The sequence below is a fragment of the Dromaius novaehollandiae genome, chromosome 4, assembly GCF_036370855.1.
Source record: "Dromaius novaehollandiae isolate bDroNov1 chromosome 4, bDroNov1.hap1, whole genome shotgun sequence".
NCBI lineage: Eukaryota > Metazoa > Chordata > Aves > Casuariiformes > Dromaiidae > Dromaius > Dromaius novaehollandiae.
In genome coordinates this window covers 27,603,010-27,623,142 of record NC_088101.1, presented here as the reverse complement: position 1 = coordinate 27,623,142, position 20,133 = coordinate 27,603,010, and the positions used below count along the sequence as shown (strand labels likewise).

General features: G+C 39.6%; 1 long non-coding RNA gene across 1 annotated transcript in view; it reads right to left on the bottom strand.

Moving 5' to 3' along the window:
- The window catches only part of LOC112996808 (uncharacterized), a 269,650-nt gene that overhangs the window by 165,239 nt on the left and 84,278 nt on the right, over positions 1-20,133 (bottom strand). Inside the window, exons 3-4 of the long non-coding RNA XR_010388946.1 lie at positions 9,937-10,032; positions 9,536-9,625 (exon numbers count right to left, since the gene is read on the bottom strand). This is a non-coding gene — a long non-coding RNA (uncharacterized LOC112996808). The remainder of the gene's footprint in view (positions 1-9,535; positions 9,626-9,936; positions 10,033-20,133) is intronic.

Below are 20,133 nucleotides of genomic sequence, written 5' to 3'. Positions count from 1 at the left end.
TTCTCTAGGAGCTGGCTCAGAGAGAATTTACATATAACTTGACAGAAACATTTCTGATGCTAGTAACTCAGTTCTACTCTCCACAAAATGAGACATAATTTGCCTTTAATTCACAACTGTAACTTAATTATTAAAACATCAAGATTTCAAACATCTTCCCTTTAATTTCTCTGACAAGGGATGTTTTAGAACATTACAGATGCTCCAGGAAGAGCCATTTCCGCAACAGCATTTCTCAACGAACTGAAGTTCTTTGAAAAAAATTGATAAAAAGCAAGAGAGAATGAAAATTAAAGTTGTGAAAAAGAGTATGCTAGAGGGGAAGCGAGAACAAAAACATGCAAGCTTATGCAGCCAGCCATCTGCAAAGCTGAAGGTTTCACAAAGTAAAAAGCCTCTACTGTTCCTGAATCAATGACTTCCCATTTATAAGCTAGCTGTATAGAAAGAGATTCAAAATGGCTCTCAAGGAATTCATGCCAACCATGAGGTCTGTTTTCTCGGCTGTATTTTTCCCCCCTTTCTTTCACAGTCACAAGGATGTAAGTATTTATCAGTCCTGTACCTCTGCCAGCATACACTGGAATGAGTCAAAGGGACCTGGCATTGAATCACAGGGATTTGTGTTGCTAATAAATACAGCAGGCCCCATCCATTGTTGATTAATTTTGACTGGAATCTAAACACCAAACAACAAACACTCTTCTGAACTGCTTTGGTACCCATTAGTTTGATGTGTTTATTAGACAAGACTGTATTCTTTCAAGTTTATTAACAACAGATTAGGCAAGCAGCAAACAAATCTAGAAGTTTTATTATTTAAAGGTGTGGGCACCATTCACTAACATTTTTAGAATTTGACAGTAAATCAAAACAAAAGAAAAAGAAACTAGTTAGTGTTGAAGAGCAGCACAGCGCCAGCCCTTCACGCTTTCGCATTTAATCTCAGAAGACACAGAATGACACCTCTAGGGTAGTGCAAATACTTAAAAGAAAAAAAAAAAGCCTCCCACACCTAGGGAAGAAGCTTCGAATTGCTTCACATATTGTAAATATTTTAAATAATGCAACAGAAAATATTCCAAGAGAGTTTAACAAAATCATCATATCTCACCATTAAACTTTGCAATTTCTTCCCCCCAAGATTCTGTCTTGCAAATAGGCTTTTACTAGGCTGAAGTGTCTGGTAAAAACTGATCAAACTGTCAACAAAACATTTATCTGTTGTTTTTGGTACCACTCTGCTCCCTGACGGTCACTTCCATTTGTGGATTTTTCTCCCCCCAGCTCTCACCTCCACACCTGGCTTGCGCAGACCCCGAGCTGCAGCACAACCCCAGAGATGCTATTTTGTAATCAGACTGGCAGCTGGTCTTGCAGGAGCAGAGACCAGCCAGCGGCTCCTGGGCTAGGCCACGCATGGGCTCCAGTGGGGCCTGCTGGATAATTCAGAGAGCTGACTCCCACACCAACCCACACAGTAGGGATGCTGAGCTAGACATTGTCAGGTTGCCTTCGTTCCTAACTACACGTTCAGTCTCACCCCTGCTCATCATGGAGCTGAGAGCGCCCAGCAAAACGTCTTCTCCTGCCTGGGGCCTACTCCTTGAGCTCTCTGAATACTATGGAGGGTAGAGGTGGGGAGGCCAAAACCACACACCATGATCTGGGCATCCAGCTTGTAGGCTTAGAAAGGTGGACAACCCTCCACTGTTCTGAGAAAATTATAGCTTTTCCAAGTTTGGAATTACTTAGTCTTACGAACACTCGCAATACTGCGTTCCTCTGTTTCAAAGCTACAAAGCCAAGGAAGCCAAGTTACTTACTAGGTCTGCTAACACAGCATGAGGTTGCGCAGCCTCTGATGGCGATACCACTTTTGTAGAATTATCTGCAGGCATCCCAGTACAAAACACCACAAACTGAAGAACCTCTCTGCTTAAGTCAAATAGAGACAAGAGCTTTGACTAGCATGCAAGTGGTCACTGCAGAAGGAAAAACAGGTAAACATTGAATCATCTACTTATGTGTTCAACACTAAATAACACAAGAGGAAGATTTCCCTTAATCTGCTGCACAAAATAAAAAAGTAGGGTGTTGTCTACTCTTGTGTTAACTCATAGACCAATAGGATATATCAATATGCCTTTTGTTTCTGTCATATGTTTGATTTCAGTTATTTCTCGTCAGACACTCACAAGCCTTTGAGTTTAGATGCCAAGAAATTAAAGTGCATCATTATTACTTAGATGGATGACAACACTAAATTATCTGCCTTGTTTTCTCATACAGCATTTTAACCCAATCGAGGATCAAACCAAGGACAGTTCAAAAGGATTAAAACACAGCCTTCTTTGTTTGATGCACTGAAGTCAAATAATGATTTCTGCCTCAAGGGAAGTATGATTCATAATCATTAGCTGGCAATATTTTAAAAACACGTACTATTAGAGTTTGCATCTTAAAGTTTCCAAAACCAGCAAAATTCCACTCTGTTAATATCTATATATCCTCCACAGACTGGACTCCAAAGACGTGACTGCAGCTGCTGGAGAGGTTTCCATGCCGGCTCTACGTGAGGCAGCTGGGGCAGCTGTGTTAGCCAAGGGCTCAGACTGAACTTGGAGCTGGACTCCAGAATTAGCATTCTGCATCACTCTCCCCATATCTGAGAAAAAAATTAGGACTTAAGCGGTAAGAATTTCACCTGTGTTTTAAATCGCATAATAACATATCCTTTATCCTTTGTTTTTATCCATTCTAACCTTTTTCTTTTCTATTATGATTTCTGTCATACATCAGACAGATGTTTTCACCGAGTTGGCTGTCATACCTAAGTCTTAGGTTACTTCAGTTCATTTAAAACTGAATAATAAGTAATTCAAAATTACTGTTTTCTAGTACAAGCAGCCTTATACTTCTAACAGAAAATTTATCAATGTTGTCCTGTCACTAGTTTTGTTAGAAATTTCTGAACACCCTAATAAATAATCTTGGATAAACAGTGTTGCAATGTCTGTACCACAGATCAAATACTCAAGCACCCAAACAGCTTTTCAGTGCTCTTCATTTAATGGACTCCTACAACTATTAGTTCAGTGTGCTGTGTTGTCATAGCAATATTACACCTGCTATTTGACCATAAACTCATCCAAAAAGAAAAAATCATGTTGATCTTACCAAGGCTCATTAGTTTTTATTTTATATTGAAATCTTACAATTTATGAATCTAAAGTTGGAGGCTATCTAACAGAAATTTTATGGGGTTTTGGGGGTGTTTTCTTTTACATTTTCCAAAATATTTGGAAATCTTTTTGGCAGAATATCTTCCCACTGTCCTGAAGAACCTATCATCACAATTAGATGTGAATGGCACACTATGGGCAAAAGCTCATAGGAGGGCTTTGTGTGAGGGGTTTATTTGTTAGGCTTTTTGACATCTCCACTCTGGCTTTTACTTTATGCAAATCATTTCATATGTTTCCTATTTAAGAAGGTTGAACACAACCACTCATCCAATTTTTCCGAAGTTTGCATGCTATGTTTGGCTGCCAGAGCCTGTAATTGCCATATAGCAGGTTGAATTCAGGCTGAATTGCACTGGAAAATTATCTCTTTGCATTTCCATTGGTACATGAAAGAAAACCTACTCAGGTCAACTTTCCTGTATTTCAGTTAAACTTATCCAAATAGTTGTAAATCTAGTTTTAAAGTGTGTTGGGCATCTATAGCTGATCTCAACCAAAACATTCTTGCTACCTTTGCTTGTATAACTTCATCATACTTACGTGCTATAAGCCAAGCCACCCACAGAATTGTTGGTGAACGTCCTTCTTTTCTATATGAGTTGGCAAAACATTCGAGCTCAAAGCCCACAACAGAACTCCCCAGAATGATTTCAGAAATTCTGCAGACTACATTTGTCAGTGATAGCACATTTCCTTACTGACATGATCAATTTTTCACGTTTACATATGAGAATAGAGCAGGAAGATAATATTAAGTCCCTGCACTGGATTTGGAAGTGACCTGTCTGGAAATAAAACAGAGGAGTCATCTTGGTGCTTTAAAACTTTGCAGAACTAAAGAATATCACAGGCGACTATGTTCTAAAGATTTTCAAAGAAGCGCGCAGCTTTCAGCAAGATGATATCACGCTTGTATCACTGGTTGCTCCCAACTTCTTTCTGGCATGTCAGTGTGATTGCCATGCAGAATTCTGCATTTCTCCCAGCCTCAGAGAGAATAACCTAAGTATTTTGGTCTATGAAGCTCCCTTATCAAACAGGTCAAACAAATTAGCTAACGACCGATCTCTTAAAGACCTTCTGGCCAGTGCTGTGCAGTAAGCAGGCAGCCTTTTGAAAACCAAAGCATTCTTTAATTCAACAGCAGAAGTTTGGTCTTATGTAGTCTGTGTACATCTGTGTACATTCACTTGCCATAAAAGTCTACCATCGCTAAACATTAAGCAGAACAGACAGTTCCTCAGACATGCACAGCAAGTCTCAACACATCATTTCCCCTTAAAGAACAGTCCCACTGTCTTGACAGAGAATGTCTTAAAAAATACATCAGCTATAGTTCTTTGTTAAGCTGTATTTAAGGATCTGTTCTAAAGTCAAGAGGAAGCAAGTTTAGAAGTCAAGCACCTCTACAGGTTTTTCAAAGAATTTCCAAACAGGCCTCATCTTGAACGAGTTTTCCTTTGCCAGCTACTCTACCCAAATACCCAGCCGCCTATTGGCTAAAGCCCACGTAGACATAGGCAGGAAAGGAGGGACAAGAACCAAGTTGCCAGGCTCCTACCGCATTACTAGTTATCACAAAACAGTTATGAGAACAGCTCCAAATCTATTATAGGGGGGAGGTTACAAATGAAGGATTTTGATTGCTCGAGAAGCGCAGCTGACTTGGTTGTAACAGCTGTTCTGTTGAACCTTATCATGAGTACTGTACTGGTTATGTTAACCTAAAAATAATGTAAGGTGGCAATCAAATACCCCAACTCAATGGCATCCTACTACCTGATAAGCCAACAGAATTTATTAAAATGGGTTTATGTCATAGAGAAGACTCAGGTACACCTAATTTTAATTTGTAGAAGGTAATATCCCTGAGCTACCCTTCCCATTTTGGGGTCAAGAGAGCCTCAAAGCCAGCCAGCTAAAGTCACCACATTGTCTTGTTTGTGGCTAGTATTATGAAAACATTCACACACGCATTTTCCTCACCTTTTCTAAATTCTTTAGTTGCCTGTTGACTGCTTAGAACATTTTTCTAACTTTCCTTTTAAAATCAGTGAAGACCCTCAGGCTAACCTTGAACTCTAGATTTCTAATACCCAGCTCATTGGTTTTCCAGCAGATGAGTTTTAGAGAAGTGTATGGCTATACAAGTGTTAGGCTCAAGACAGTGCTATGAAACAGAAAAATTCTCCATCCTTTACAGTTTTACATGGTGATTTTTATATTCTTCTCCCTGTGCAGATTAATTTGGCATACACAGCATTAATTTTGAAGGAGGCTAGCACTGCTAATGAATGACTTTCCAAAAAGCACAAAGGAAGCATTTAATTACATTTGGGCCTGTTGAGCCCAAAAGCCTAGTAAAACAAAAGTCAAAAGTGAGCTGAGAGTAATAAAACAGCATCTGTGTTTCACTCTGAATCCCTGAGCAAGATGGAGAATTTGCATAACATGGCTTAACATAGAGTAAAACTGCAGCTCTTAAAAGTTCAGTCCTTTCAGCAAGACACTAATGAGACAGACACCTTACAGCAAGCCCTGCTAATGATTCTTTCTAAAAATCTAAGCAGGGATACAATTAAACAAGAGACTCTTCTGCATGGCGAATTGGGAAGATCTGCAAGGGCCTGCAGAGGCATTCAAGTTACAGCCCCGATGCAAGAAATACTGAGCCCATTATTTTCCTAGATGGCTGCTGCGGCTCTGCTTCAGTCAATGCTTGGGTTAGAAATGCTAGTTCTAGATGCTGTTGCCAGAGAGATTTCACATGCCACTTGATTCATACTCATGCCTCTTAGTTATATTTCCCCACACACTCCTTTCTCAGACTAATACATTAGTACCTACAACCTGAAATACTTTTTTCTTCTTTATTAACTAAAACTAGCAGATGTTCAGTTAACCCCCAACATGTCCCATACAATCACATATTTCTAAGTCAGCTGCTAGAATCTTGCCAACATTATAGAAAAGGTATTTACAACACCCACTTTTCTCATGGTAGCTGGTGGAAAATAATTCCCTCAAATTAATTATTTGAGTGTCTGTTCACAAAATGGTCCCAGGTTTTTTTGTTTGTTTTTTGGGTTTTTTTGAGATCGACAAGCATTTTGTAGAAATCAGGTCTAAAATTGACTAGTACACAAACTTTTCTACTTGCTTTCAGATCAACAAAATAGCACTACTTTTAATTACTACCTTTACAAATCTTTCCCAGAATCATGAACTTGGCATATTTGCATGACATCACATCCATTTTATTTAATAGAAACTTCTTTGTTCACAAGAGGTTTTAGAGATCCTCTTCCAAATCTGTCTTGGCGTCCTCCTACTCAAAGTGCTTGAGGATTTGGTATGTTAGCCTACCATGGATACTTTTTCCCTGAAAATAGGCAATGATGTCCAATCATGCATTTACAGCGTAATCACGCCACCTACTATACCTCAACCTAGGGGCCTACATTTCTTGTACAGTCAGTGGAGAATTTCCTCCAACAGATGACTTTATATCTTTTGGGTGTTTAAAGGTAGGCTTCTCTCCCCCACTACTTCACATATTCAAGCTCTTACTGGGGATAGAATTGCTACCCCTTTTATGTTCCAGGTGGCAATGGCTCTTCTTCCAGTGTTAATCTCATTATTTCATACTGTCTCAAGCACCTGTACCCTCAACTTAAAATTAATTTGCCCTTTTGCTATCTAGGCAATGCTTTATCCATCTTCTGCCACAGTGTTGCTTCTGCAAAGGATTCCTCAGGGCCAATAGTGTAATTGTCATCCCTCTTCTACAGGTCATACACACTCTCCAAATTCTTGCAACATGATATGATCCATCACTGTTCTCATATCTTTTCTCCAAACATGAGGCATCATCTTGCATATGTTATCAAAGCTGGCACAGTTCCAGGGGCTCTTCTCTACACTATAACTGAGTTTTACATGCCTTTCTCAGGGATCATTACTTTTAATATCATGGATTTTCTGTCAAGTCCTGGCACATTTCAGTTGCTTTCTCTAGGGTTAAAACTTTGAGCGTTCCTTAGCAACTCTAGGAAAGCCGTTCCAAAATAGTCTTGCCTTTTATCAGAGACTCAGTTAACCTCCCAAAATTGCAATATCTGCTTTTTGGCCTTAAATCATTTATCAGCTTATGACAGCCTTGCTCTCTTTTTGTGCTGTCATTACTCTTCAAAATGCTCTGACAGTGTTTTGGTTAGACTCTACCTAAAGTTAACTGAAAACTGGTCAAAATCTCAAGTGCTGCAAAACTGCCTACTGTCAGAAACAGATCTTTTTTTCTCTTGACCGGTTTGAAGATACAGACTGAAACATTATAAACTCTTCATTTGCCACCTGTATTACCCAAGAGCTATACTGGGGGTGGATGATCTAACTGTTCAATTCAAGAATATTATATTTGTTCTTGCATTTCTGCTGCTATGTATTTGTTCAGTAACCATTCAAAGCACTTGACAGAAGCCTCTCCATTGTGTACCTGTGCTCTACAGCCGGTGCTACTATTTAACATGGTTACTTGCTTAACACAGCAGCTGCCTTTTCCTAGAGTCTCAGAGTTACAGCTCTCCCTGTCAAGCTTCCGTCGGAGAAATACCAATCCTAATCTTTAAAAAGAACGGTAGTCATGTCTGCTGTTCAAATTAAACCTGACCAGCTACCTGCAGAGGTACAGAAAAGGAATACAAGGTAGTAAAGACACTTTATTAAGCTTGTTTCTGTAATGTGTACTGCCTCTTCAGAACTCTTCATGAAAACATCGTAATTTGATACCATTAGATTTTCATAAACAGCAGAGATCTGTAACCTCTACAACATCTAACTGCAATGGCCCAACCAGCCAACTCCCTCCATGAAAGGCTCTAACCACTTACTGAGCCTTTCCAGCAGGGTGTCAGGCAATAGTGAAGGTACTATTTTCTGCCTGACTACAGAGGGATAAACTCGGTAAGCAAAAGCAAGGGACAAAATAATCACCTTGCAGGGACTGATTTAGGTGCTCATCTTTACCATTTTCACCTACGACTGCATACTGTGCTATCCTGGCAAGTCCACAAAGGAACAATACAGCAAATGCTTTATTATCCAAGTACAAAAAACTGTGGAATTCATTTAATGATCTGTAACCTGTATCACCTCTCTCTGGGACTAATACTCAATAATGACATTCAGAAAGACACAATTTAATGTAAAAATGGAAGCTCACACTATAACACATACAGTACCTCATAGACTATGAGAATTCAGACCTCTGTTTCAATTATTCACAATTCATCATACCACATATACTTTGAGAAAGGCTCACTGTAATTATTTTAAAGAATTAGACTTATGACAGGCAATATACAAGGTAGACTTGAATTGAATTGGAGAGGAATATTGTGTTTAGGTGTTGGACTTTAAAAAAAAACCACAAAAACAAAAAACCCACCAGTGTCATCTTCCAGTAACTTTCCTGTTTCATCCTATTCCATTTCAGCCTCGGAGGTTACAGACTTTGCTTTAAAGAATTTCTTGGCACACTCATAGTCATAAAACAAATATTCTTTAAGTTCCAAGATCAAACACACTTTGGCGGGATGCAAAATAGCTGCCTCTGCTCCAGTTTGGGCAGACGCGCTTGTAAAGTATTGAATTTTTGCCTCTGCACCTGAGCAGCACATGATATATCATGCAATATTCAGGTCTTAGTTATGTTTCTCTTTCAAAAAAATTGCTTGTCCTTCCCTACAATTAGAACCAGTATCTATTTGAATCTGTTTTCCCAGAATGAATCAAGCATGTCACAGGATCTCTAAAAAATTTTTGTACTTCCAAAACTTCAAGACTTCTTCTAATTGCACTTGCTCCTATTTTATACTGAGAGCAAATTTTACAACATTAAGTTCCACTCATGAGCGCAGACACAGCCAAAGGACAATATTCCAAAATATTGCAGGTTTTTAAGTAAGGATTTATTTTAGAACAATATTTTAGATTCAAGAGAATGACATCTACTGATTTGTTTTAGGCGGGGGCAGGCAATATCAGCAGAAAAGAGCAAGACAGGAAAAACTCTGTGTAGCTTCAAGTACAAATATTCCCGCTCCCTTTTTACTCCCGGTAAAAATTAGACAGGAATAAATTTAAGGGTAAAAGGTAGTTACATGCCTTCATATTAAGCCAAAAGAAAAAAAAATAAAGATTGAGGAAAAGGAAAAACAAAGTACATAGGAATTTCCAACAATTGAAGCCATTCATGTCCCAAGAGACCTTCCTATAGACATACTTACATTTAAAAGACATGCACACATGCGCGAGCTTCAAGATGAAACAGCAAGATTAATTCAAGTTCCAAAAGACTGAACCCTCTGCACTGGAGGCTGGAGGTAGAGAGAGAAATAGAGTTTTTAAGTCATTCTGTATTATCTTCTCTACTGCTATCTAAGTCTGGGCCAAGAAAGAGGTAAACAGTCTCCGGTGTAACACACAGCCACAGCGTTCCTCCTGCTCCCAGCCTCCCTCCTTCCACTCATGCAATGACAGACACAAGTTCCCTGTAAGTCAAGGATAAATCTTCCTTTCTCTCATTAAGGCAGCTCCCCAGCTACTTTGCACTACACAGAGCAAAGCCACTGGAACAAAGACCAAGCACCTAGCAGAGCTGCGTTGTTTAAGCAATCCCTCACTGTACCTTATTCAGCAACGCAGATCAGGCATGTGGCAAACACATCCTACTCCGTGATCCTGCTCCAGGGGTGGCATGTACACAAGGATGCCACACACCGACCTGTTAATGCAAAAGTATTCTGAAACAGCTCTCTCCAACATCTTAGACTGATGATATTTTACTGCAGCAGGAGGGATCATAACTTATATGTTTACTGTATTTTTTTAAGCTATTCCAAAAGTTTGCTTTAGAAAATTGCACTTTAGTGGAATGGACACATACTGTAATACCATTAACTCCATTGTGCTTTTTGACAGAACACAAATAAGCTGAGTTACCTTCCCTATGAGCTACTAAATTGTTCAAGTTCTCTGGTATGAGAGAGAGTATGGTAGGCTCCCAAATAACACTGGGCAAGGTCAGAGTCTTAATGTTACAGCAAAATATGTGTAAATCTTTCTGCTCATCTTTTTTTTTAAAAAAAATCAAAGGTGCTAATTATCAAATTATCAATTTTAATGCAATAAGTCTAAATGTTTAGACCATTACAGTAGCTTGACTTTTGCAAAAGTAAAAAGATTTCATCATCTTAATGTAAATCAAAATCAGAAACAAAGGTAAACATTTTTAATGTTTTATTTTAATTTTTAGTTTTAATTTTTATATTTACACACATGCATACGTGAGTTCATATATATATGTATATATACACACATATATATCCACTTGTTCTTCTAAAATACAATTTCAGAATTTCATTCTATAGAAACCACTGATTTGGAACAGAAACATTTTTAAAGTTTCCAAATTACCACAAAACTCAAATATTGGTTCACAGCATGGCTCCTGTAGTGCTAACTGCCATGGAAAAAAACAAGGAAAAAATTAGCAAGTTCGTATTCAAAGCAGGGTTCAAAAAATACACAGCGAATGAGTCATAGGCCATGTTTTAAACAAAAAAAAATAGAAAACAGAATATAGAATTCAGTAAGTACTGATGTCCTCTGTGATGTAGGAATTTAGGCATTTCTAGGAAAAATGAACTAACAGTATCGGCATTTTGTAACTTGTTGCAAAGTAAAGCATCAAATGTTCTTTAAACACAGTCTGTGAGCAAGCATCGGAAGGAGAAAGCATACTGGCACTTTATTCTCTCTCTTTTAGCATTTTCAACAGAATTCTAAACCATGCAACTATAATGTGAATCCTTCTTTTTGTATATATCAAGACAAACAAGTGCAGTTTGATATAGATTATTAACACCACTTCAGTTTGGAAAACTGATATACAGAGGTGGAGTGAGTTGCCTATGGTCTGAGACAAATCAAGAAGAGAAAGAAAACACCCAGCTCCCTGGGCACAAGGCTTACTGCTTTGCTATTTATCACATCTGTCAAAGTTCCATTTTTTTCCACAGTTACTTACTCCAGCCATAGAATACGACGCTCATTGAGACGACAGATGTCCAGCTAAACATTTCAAGCTTGGCCTGTAATGACTACAGCAGTCAATATTTCTACCAGGGTTAGCGGCACTGTACTACAGGATACTGGTGCAAAAATATATGAATAGTCCTACAGCGATACTGCAGTGCCGCTATGGTCATCAGACCACAACGACTAGAAGTCTTGATAAACAGGGCTTGGAAAGGCCATCTCCTCTAAGACTGGTCAAACACCCTAGTGTGTTAAAAAAAGAGCTGGTACACATTTGCACTGGGCTAAGCCATCCTCTGCCATATGCTCCTGAAACCTCCCCCCAGGTTAAGGGGATATAACTAACATACTCTACTGATAAATATGGTTAACAGGTCAGAAGGACCTCAAGGATTGGCAAAGGAAATGCTGACAAGTTTAATAATAATAAGACAACATTAGAAGAGGAGGCAGAACAAGAAAGAACTGGAGAGGCATGAGTCCTCAGCATTCAGGTGAGCTCACTTCCACAGCATTTCCAAGATTTCATCAATGACGACTAACGGGGACTTAGAGGCAAAGTCATTAAATGATTTTTTTTTTTTTTTGATTTCCATGTGCAAATATTATCACCTTTCCTTATTACAATAACAGTCAAAGAACAAGGAGGGTCTATGGTACTGGGCACACACCAAACAACAGCAGACAGTCTTTTTCTCTGAAGAGCTTACAATCTGAGTAGACTAGACAGGCCACAGATAGGGGGAGGTACAGAACATCATTCATCCTGCTGGCAGCACACAGTGCAGGAGGACCACAATTTCACCTTTTCTATCAAAGATGAGAGATGTTTCACCCATGCATGCGAATGCTAGTTTCCCCACTTATTTTCTCTAACCATATAATTCTGCATGGAAAGCCTTTGAAAGCCCCTAAGCCCCAGCTTGCCTCACCCATTCTCACTGAACTCATTCGTTAGAGCTCCATCAGAACAAAACCCTTCCTATTTTGCGGCACAGGACAATGAATCACGCTACTCTCTCTCTCTCTCCAGCAGTCTGTATTTCCTTTTAGCCTCACACTTTCCAGGAGCTATTGAAGCTCTGAAGAGGCGACTGGCATTTGGATGACAGAATATTGAAAAGGTCAGGGCTGTACAGCACAATGCCGCCTTTCACGGGGCACATCAGCTACCGAAACCCCATCCCTTCTTTCCAATGACAGAGGCCACAGAGCACAACAGGCAACAAACCTTTCCCATTATTTTGCAGGCTAGAATATCTCCTCACACCAGCTAGCACAGACCCATGCTCAAGAGTGGCCAACTGGCTCTGGACTAGGATTTATGCTAGAGCACTAAAAATCTTATCATCATAGTTTTTTCTTATCAAAGCTGTCAGAGTAGGAAGTGACACCAATACAATCCCATTTCTAGACAGACTTAAAAACTATAAAGCACCATGAGAGCCTATCTTGCAGCAAAAATAGCATTAAGTAGACAGCTTTTGCTCAGTTGCTTTGTTTCTGCACATCTCCACCAACACACTTCATGGTCAGGACTGAGCCTACTAATGGAGCTTAGCTTTCTGGATGGACTTCACGAATTTCCATTTTCAAACCCTTCAACCACCTTCAGGTTCAACTCCATTCAGAAATGTTAGGGGTTGAAGGGGTACCATTACTTTCTGTAAGAATTGCTGATTAACAAAATGCCCTTGTTTTCACAGCTGAGCTTCTGATCAAGGCCAAAAAGCCTCCTCACTACACAGTGCTGGGGTCAGCATACAAAAAAATCCTCTCCTTTCAGTCAAAGCTGCATACTGAGGTTAAAAAAAAAAAAGAAAAAGAAAAAGAAATCCTTCTCAGCTCCTCTCAGCTGAGTCTCCCTTAACAAGAAACAGATGTCATTTGCAGATGAGATTGAGGACAGCAGATAAACTGGGAGGTGATGGAACTGCATGTCTAATTAAGGCATGGAGTAGGATGCTCCTATCAACAAGAGTCCTCTACAGTTGCCATATCCCAGTCTCTGGCTGGAACCACCCCAAATTCTACAATTCACAGACATTCCTGTAAAATTCTGTATCATTTTTTATTCTATTCTCATGGCACACTTGGATTTGAAAAATAAAATACTTAGATATTGTGTTTTGTTGCTACTCTGCAGTTAAATAGCATTAAAGGTAGACTTCAAAGCTGTAAAGTGATGTGGCCTCACTAGACTTAAAAGTTTAGACCAGCATACACTTTGGCCCCACTTTCTTGTTGTATCATTCACCAAGTTTTCATATGCAACTACAAAGGCTGCTCTGAGGAATACTACTCTTAGCATTTCCAGAAACAAAGTCAGGAGTTTGGAGTAAGATTTCTTTCTGCCAAAATCTCATGGTAAGACATTGTTGCTCCCCCTCCAGAACTGCCCTTAGAGTATTTGTGGGGGAAGCAAGGTTACCAGTCCTTACTGACTTTCTACTGTGCTTCTTCCCAGCTCTATAGCTTTGCACTTACTGAGAAGAGAGAAAAAAAAATCCCAAGAGCAAGTCTGTGATCCATTTTTATTCATACAAGATAGCACACATACAACCTCCAAAGGCTCCAAATATCTGACTTACTTTCAGGGAAGCAATGCTGTCTGAAGAAATGTTGCTAGGGTGGTAGCCAGGTAAAACCTAAATAAAAAGTCCTGGTTCGTCACATTGGCATCATAAAATCTTTACTCCATTAGTCTCAACAAAACATCACACACAAACGGTTTCAAGATGTTCCCCTTTCCTTAGCTCTTATTAGACTGTACCTGGAATATTGCATCCAGTTTTGAGCATCCAGGTACAAAACGGATGCTGATAAACTTGACTGAATTCAGCAGTAGGTCATTAACATGGCTAGGAGGCTGGGCAGCATAATAACGCATACGAGGAGAGACTGAGGGAACTGGGCTTGTTTAGCCTGAAGAAAAGGGTTGGGGGGAAAAGTAAGAGCAGCCTTCCAATACTTGCCAGGATGTTACTAAGAAGACAGAGCCAGGCTCTTTACAGCAGTGCATGGCAGGAGAACAAAAGACAGTGCTCATAAATTGAAACAGGAGAGGTTCCAACTGAGTATCAGAAAAAAATTCTCACCATGAAGCTAATCAAGCACTGGAGCATTTTTCCCAAAAAGGCTATGGAACCTTTCTCCTTGAAGGTTTTCAAAACCCATCTAGCAAGAGGCTGGGCCACATGTCCTCCTGGGTCCCTCCCAGCCTGAATAATTCTCTGATTATGAATCTACACATAACTGTTACACATATCAGCAACAGCCCTGATCCTACAAGCGTCACCAGTGTGTTGCATCAAAGTCCAGTGGAAACTTCCAATAGACGTTTAGGAAGCCATCAACATTGGATTTGGCCAGGTAACATGATGAGATAGCTCTACAAGTCATCTTTGTCACCATCTTTCTTCCCTTCTCTGCATGTGGTACTTCCATTTCCCACAATGGGCTGAAACATATATCTCTACACATGTGCACACTCCAAGGCACACAAAAATGAATCCCCCTACAGCTCACCTCATTCCTCATCAAATCTTTTGCTTCTCTGATTAAAGACAGTCATGCACACACAACTTTTCTGTTCTCTTTCTTTCCCCCCCACCCCAGACTATACTGCTTTTGTAATTTCTTTGCTCTTATAGTATCAGTCTCTTTTCTGCCCAATTGACAGAGAGAAAATTATCTACTCTATAATTCCCTCCGCCTTAGCAATTTTCCACTTATTTTTCAACTCTATCACTTTTTCCCTTGCCCACCCCTTTAAAGTTCTTTTGTCATCTATTATTGGTCTTGGGCGTTTTCAATTTTTTTTCACTACACAATCTCATTTTTTCAGTGCTGGATTTTGGAATTTAGGGCATGCAGCAGTTACTTAACTCTTGCAAAGCATGTGGAAATACAGGTCATGGGAAAGATGCTAAACAAAACAAAGTAGCACTTCATTTTGAATCACTACATCCTTATCCAGTCGGTATGCTTGACAGTATTTGGAGCTGTTACATCTGCAAGCTGAGGCAGGAGAGGGTAGGATAGAAGGACAATGGCTTTTCCTTCAAGAAAATAAAAAGCTAGATTTCATTTATAGCTTTTGTGGGACAGGTAAAAGATGACAAAATCCATTATCTTTCACTGCCTTTGCCTCTCTGACTCCTCACTGAAGCACACACATACCCATGCTAAAGCAGCAGAGACTTGGTAAAGTAAGGTTTGGTGAAGACTGTAAAAGCCGTGTGGCTTGCTTAGGCAGCCAGGCTGGAGAGAAAGGCAATGCCACTGTCTCTCACTGCTGCTGCTGCCCCTGCTAGATCAGCTCACCTACATATGCTTACACATGCTGCAAGCCAGCATGCCCCTGCCACAGAGACACTGCCTACATCCTACTGACTGACCAGCGTCGATAGGCTACAATGCACAACTCAAAGCTGCCACGTGTCCACTGCAGGGTGGGACTGATAAAAAGTCTGCTTGAACTGGCTACCCTGTGGCCTACATAGAGGTCAATAAGTACATTAAACAAACAGGCCTATTTCAAATCCTATTGGCACAAACACCTCATTCCAGTAGTTCATTTTAATTTTTCAACTGGCTAGATAAAAGCTAAATAGAGATGACGGGAGATTTAAAAAAAAAAAAAAAATAGCTGAGGTAGATTGGGTTTGACTGAGAAGTTCAGGTACTTTAATGCTGAAGGAAATTACTTCAGAATGCAAAATCAATCTTGCTAGGTACTCACTACCTTTTGATGCTATTCACCAACATAAATGTTTTGCTAGATGGCATTTTTCATGCTGTATATACATCATTGTAAATCTACAAGGCTGGAGGTGTTTAAGAGTCAATATGTTATGCGTGAAACTGCTCTGGACAGTATCATCTTCACTGGAAAAGATGACCAGAAGGGACTGCCTCTATCTCACCAGAAGTCAGTAGCTTGCAATGTACACCAAGCCTTGCTGAGTGACAGGTTACATTTAATAAATGGTGTTTTCCAAGTATCAGGTTTAGAGCTGCATCCTTTTCAGTGCACACGCACTCCAAGTCTAATCTGTTTGCCTACTTTTTGAGACAGAGTTTCTCTGAATTTAGAAAGACTCTGCCCTGGTACCTCTGCTCAATTATTGCAATCTAAACAATAAGCCTTCTCCATCCATAGCCAGTCATTCTGGTGCTTAACCTCCATGCCTAAGGCTTTACACATCTTTGCACAGGACAAGTCAAAGTTCAGGATCAGCAACATTTCTAAGACATCTTGCTTGTTTGCTTCTAATTTTTCATCCAAGGTCTTAATAGTCTGTTTACAACATTGCTAGCAATCTGTTAGGAAATAACAGGAGACTGACTTCAGGTGAGGAAGCTTCAGTAGAACCAGATGAGGGAGTAAAGACTGTACTTTCATCCAGACGTTCTTGATGAAAATCCAAAATGAGAGGAAATAAAGAAAATACATATCAAATTATTTCACTCTGAGCTGGATGACTTCCCAGTGTTTTCCATAAACAGTCTCCTCAAAAACAGCACAACCATAAGATTTCAGGCCGTCAAAGTCTCCCACACATTCAAGGCCAGACACCTTAACAGTGCATTAACTTGGATCAGGAACTGTTTCTTTGTTTTATTGCATTTTGTTAGCAAGGCTTGATGCTCTTGTGAACAAAACAAAATGCAAAACTAAAACCCACATTTATATTTTAGCTCAGCATTGAGATTATCAGGATTTCACTACAAAGAATCAAAACCATACTGTGAGCCTTATTACTCGAATATCTCTCTAAGCACATACCGAAGGTAGAAACCCAAAAACTGCAGGTTGCTTTTGTTTATTAATTCTGCTTCCAAATATTTTGCAATTTAAACTGTTAAAACAATTGTCAAAAGACAGTCACATTACAAGACAAACAACTAGGGTTGACATTTTCACAGCTGAATACTTAGAGCTTGCTCAGCTGTTCAACCTACAGCTAGACACAGTTTGCAGTAATGCGTAGCACTGCCCACTTGAGAAAGCTTTAGAAGGCTGCAGTGTACTTACCATCTGTGAAAAATTGTATCAGGTTTCTTAGGTTCTTAGGTATGAAGGGACAATAGTTGGCAACTAAATAAAGAAAATTGGCAGAGATAGACACCAAACTATGATTTTTATGTCACATGGAGAATGACAGTCCCTTTAAACCCCTGGCTTTAGCAAGCAAGATGTACTTTCTTAAAAAAAAAGATTATACTTTTTATAGAATTTATTTCTAGAGAAATAAATTTCAAGTCAGAAATAAAAAAGTTGCTTCAGAGTAGTATATTTCAATCTGTATCACCATTCCATAGCTGAAGAATGTGTTTTTGCTCCTACAGTCTAGTTTATACTATATTTCTAACTTGGTTTAATCTGATGTTTATCTACTTCTCTTCTTATTTTATGTCATCAATTGAGGTAGCTTTGTAAAACAAAGCTGTCAAGTCCTCTTCTTACCCTTAGCTTTCCTCCAGTTGCAAACTGAGGGCACAACATAAAAACCTTCTAGACAAAGCTAGCACTAATCCAGTGTAAGGACTGCGACTAAGGTGCTTTTCAGGTCCTTTGGATTGTGCAAATGGAGAAGATAACTGTGTTCTGTTAGAAGATAAACCCTTAGTATAATAATTGTCCAGCACAGTTGAGTACTACAACAGGCAAAAAAATCCAGTCAGTGTTCAGCAATTATGTTCACATTTCTTTATAAAAATTATGCTTTGACATAGCTTTGAGTCATTTAGAAATTCTCCCATTCCCCAAGGCTTCAGCTATATTTATAATGCAGTATCCCATACTATTTTTCCTGGTGTCATTGCAACAAGGAATACAGCATTTAGAAAGCTATCAAGTTCTGACAAGGCCAGGCAGACTCTGCATCACCACATCACACTAAAACAGAGCAGGACAGGTGTGCGTGTGAGAATGCATATACGAGTATGTGTGCACCCCTCTGCATACAGATGCAAGTCTGTCAAGTCTGCAGAAAGAGTAAAGCAGGAGAATGGAGGAAGAGGACTAATGAAACTATATTTGTTTCTTCTTTAAATCTCCTGGCTAGAGGCACATAAACATTGTATAGATTAGACCGTGCTGACTCATTTAAAAAAGAACCTGAAACATGAGGAAGCTCACTTCCTTCCTACTTTTTATTTTAGAGTGAGACAGAACTGTCCAAGTCACTGAAAGCTAGAGAACGATTTTTTTTCTACCGCAATAACTGAGAGACTCCTGTGCACTTTTCCACCTCCTTTAATCATTTTCTGCACATCAGGGAACAGAGTAAACTTAAGACCCACCTGACCAGATCGCATGTCACATAGTTTTATCTAAACGGACATTCAGCTCTTGAGCTCACTTGCAGTTTCTAGCACTCTCGCTTTGCAAGAGTGCCAGGCAGCAGATCAAGATCTGCATTCACCCACATGGCAAGCGACTCCACCACAATAATGAGCTAGGGTCAAGATACCAACACGCACAACGTGACATGACGTTGCTTCCACCAAGCCAGCAAAGCAGGGGGGAGTACCCCAGGGGTTTTGTTTGCTTGTTTTTACCTCCTCAATCTCCTAACCATGTCAAGCAGTTAGTTCACAAGATTTCTTGGATAACTGGACACAAGAGAGAAATAAGAACAGAAAACACCATCATATTGCCAGGGACATTACGGGTTTACCAGTGGAAGGAATGCTTTAGAAATAAGTAAAGACAGAGAAATCCTTCTCTGAGAAGTTAGATGAGCAGAAAATAATTATTAGCAGATATAAAACTAGTGGTGAAGCAGGAGACTGGGTCATTAAGACAAGCAGAGGGGATGAAGTGGGACAGCCTGTTTACCTAAACCTTGGCTCCCAGAAGTGACTATAGCCCTAGCACGGCACAGCTAACAACCTCTTCTGCTAGCGACCTTGGAGTCTTATCTCCAAAGATGCTAAGCATTGCCTCAGGACCTCAAGCAAGTGACTTTTTTTTTTTTTTTTTTTTTTTTTTTTTTTTTTTTTTTTTTAATAGGGATGCCAGGTATGTTCAGGTACCCTCCTGGAGCTCTAAAACAGGAAAGGGAGTCTCTTTCCACGCAGCCATTGTCCTGTTCAGGAGCAGGTTTGGTTTTACTCTTACTCAGGCTAACTTCTGGAATTAATTACTAAGGGATGAAACCAAAGTTCGAGCGTTTCATTCAGCAGAGCTGGTAAGTGCTTCACTGACAGTTTTCTAAAATTAGCAACTGTCATGATTCTTGAAACATGACGAAGATTCTTTGAAGGCTGGGCTTCCATGATAGCGCTGCTCAGTTACAGCCACGTCAGCAATACCACAAGTGTGTTGCCATACTGCCACTTCTGGAACCTGCCAGAAGAATTGGGGAGGAAAAAACAGAAAAGCTGGGTTCTTTTTAATATGTTTCCCAGATGCACAGATGTAAAAATAAGTCACTGTGCCACACTAGCACTTACTACAGAGGGGGAACATGACAGAGGAGGGTCCATCAAGACTATCCCCAACCATCTTCCCACACTTTAAACGTTCACACTGATAATTGTGAATGACCACACTCCAACCACTGTATATAATGCACATAACTGCCTCTATTTCCAGCAAAAATAAGTCATTCAGCCTTTGCAGGCAAAGCAAATTCATATGAGTTAGTCAGAACCCAACTTCCACTGCTGCCTAATAGCGTTTATCATTTGTTTCTGAACTCCAAATTGTAAAACCATTCTGTAAACTAGTATTAAATTTTCATCTTTTAAAAAAGATCAAAACAGTGATTTT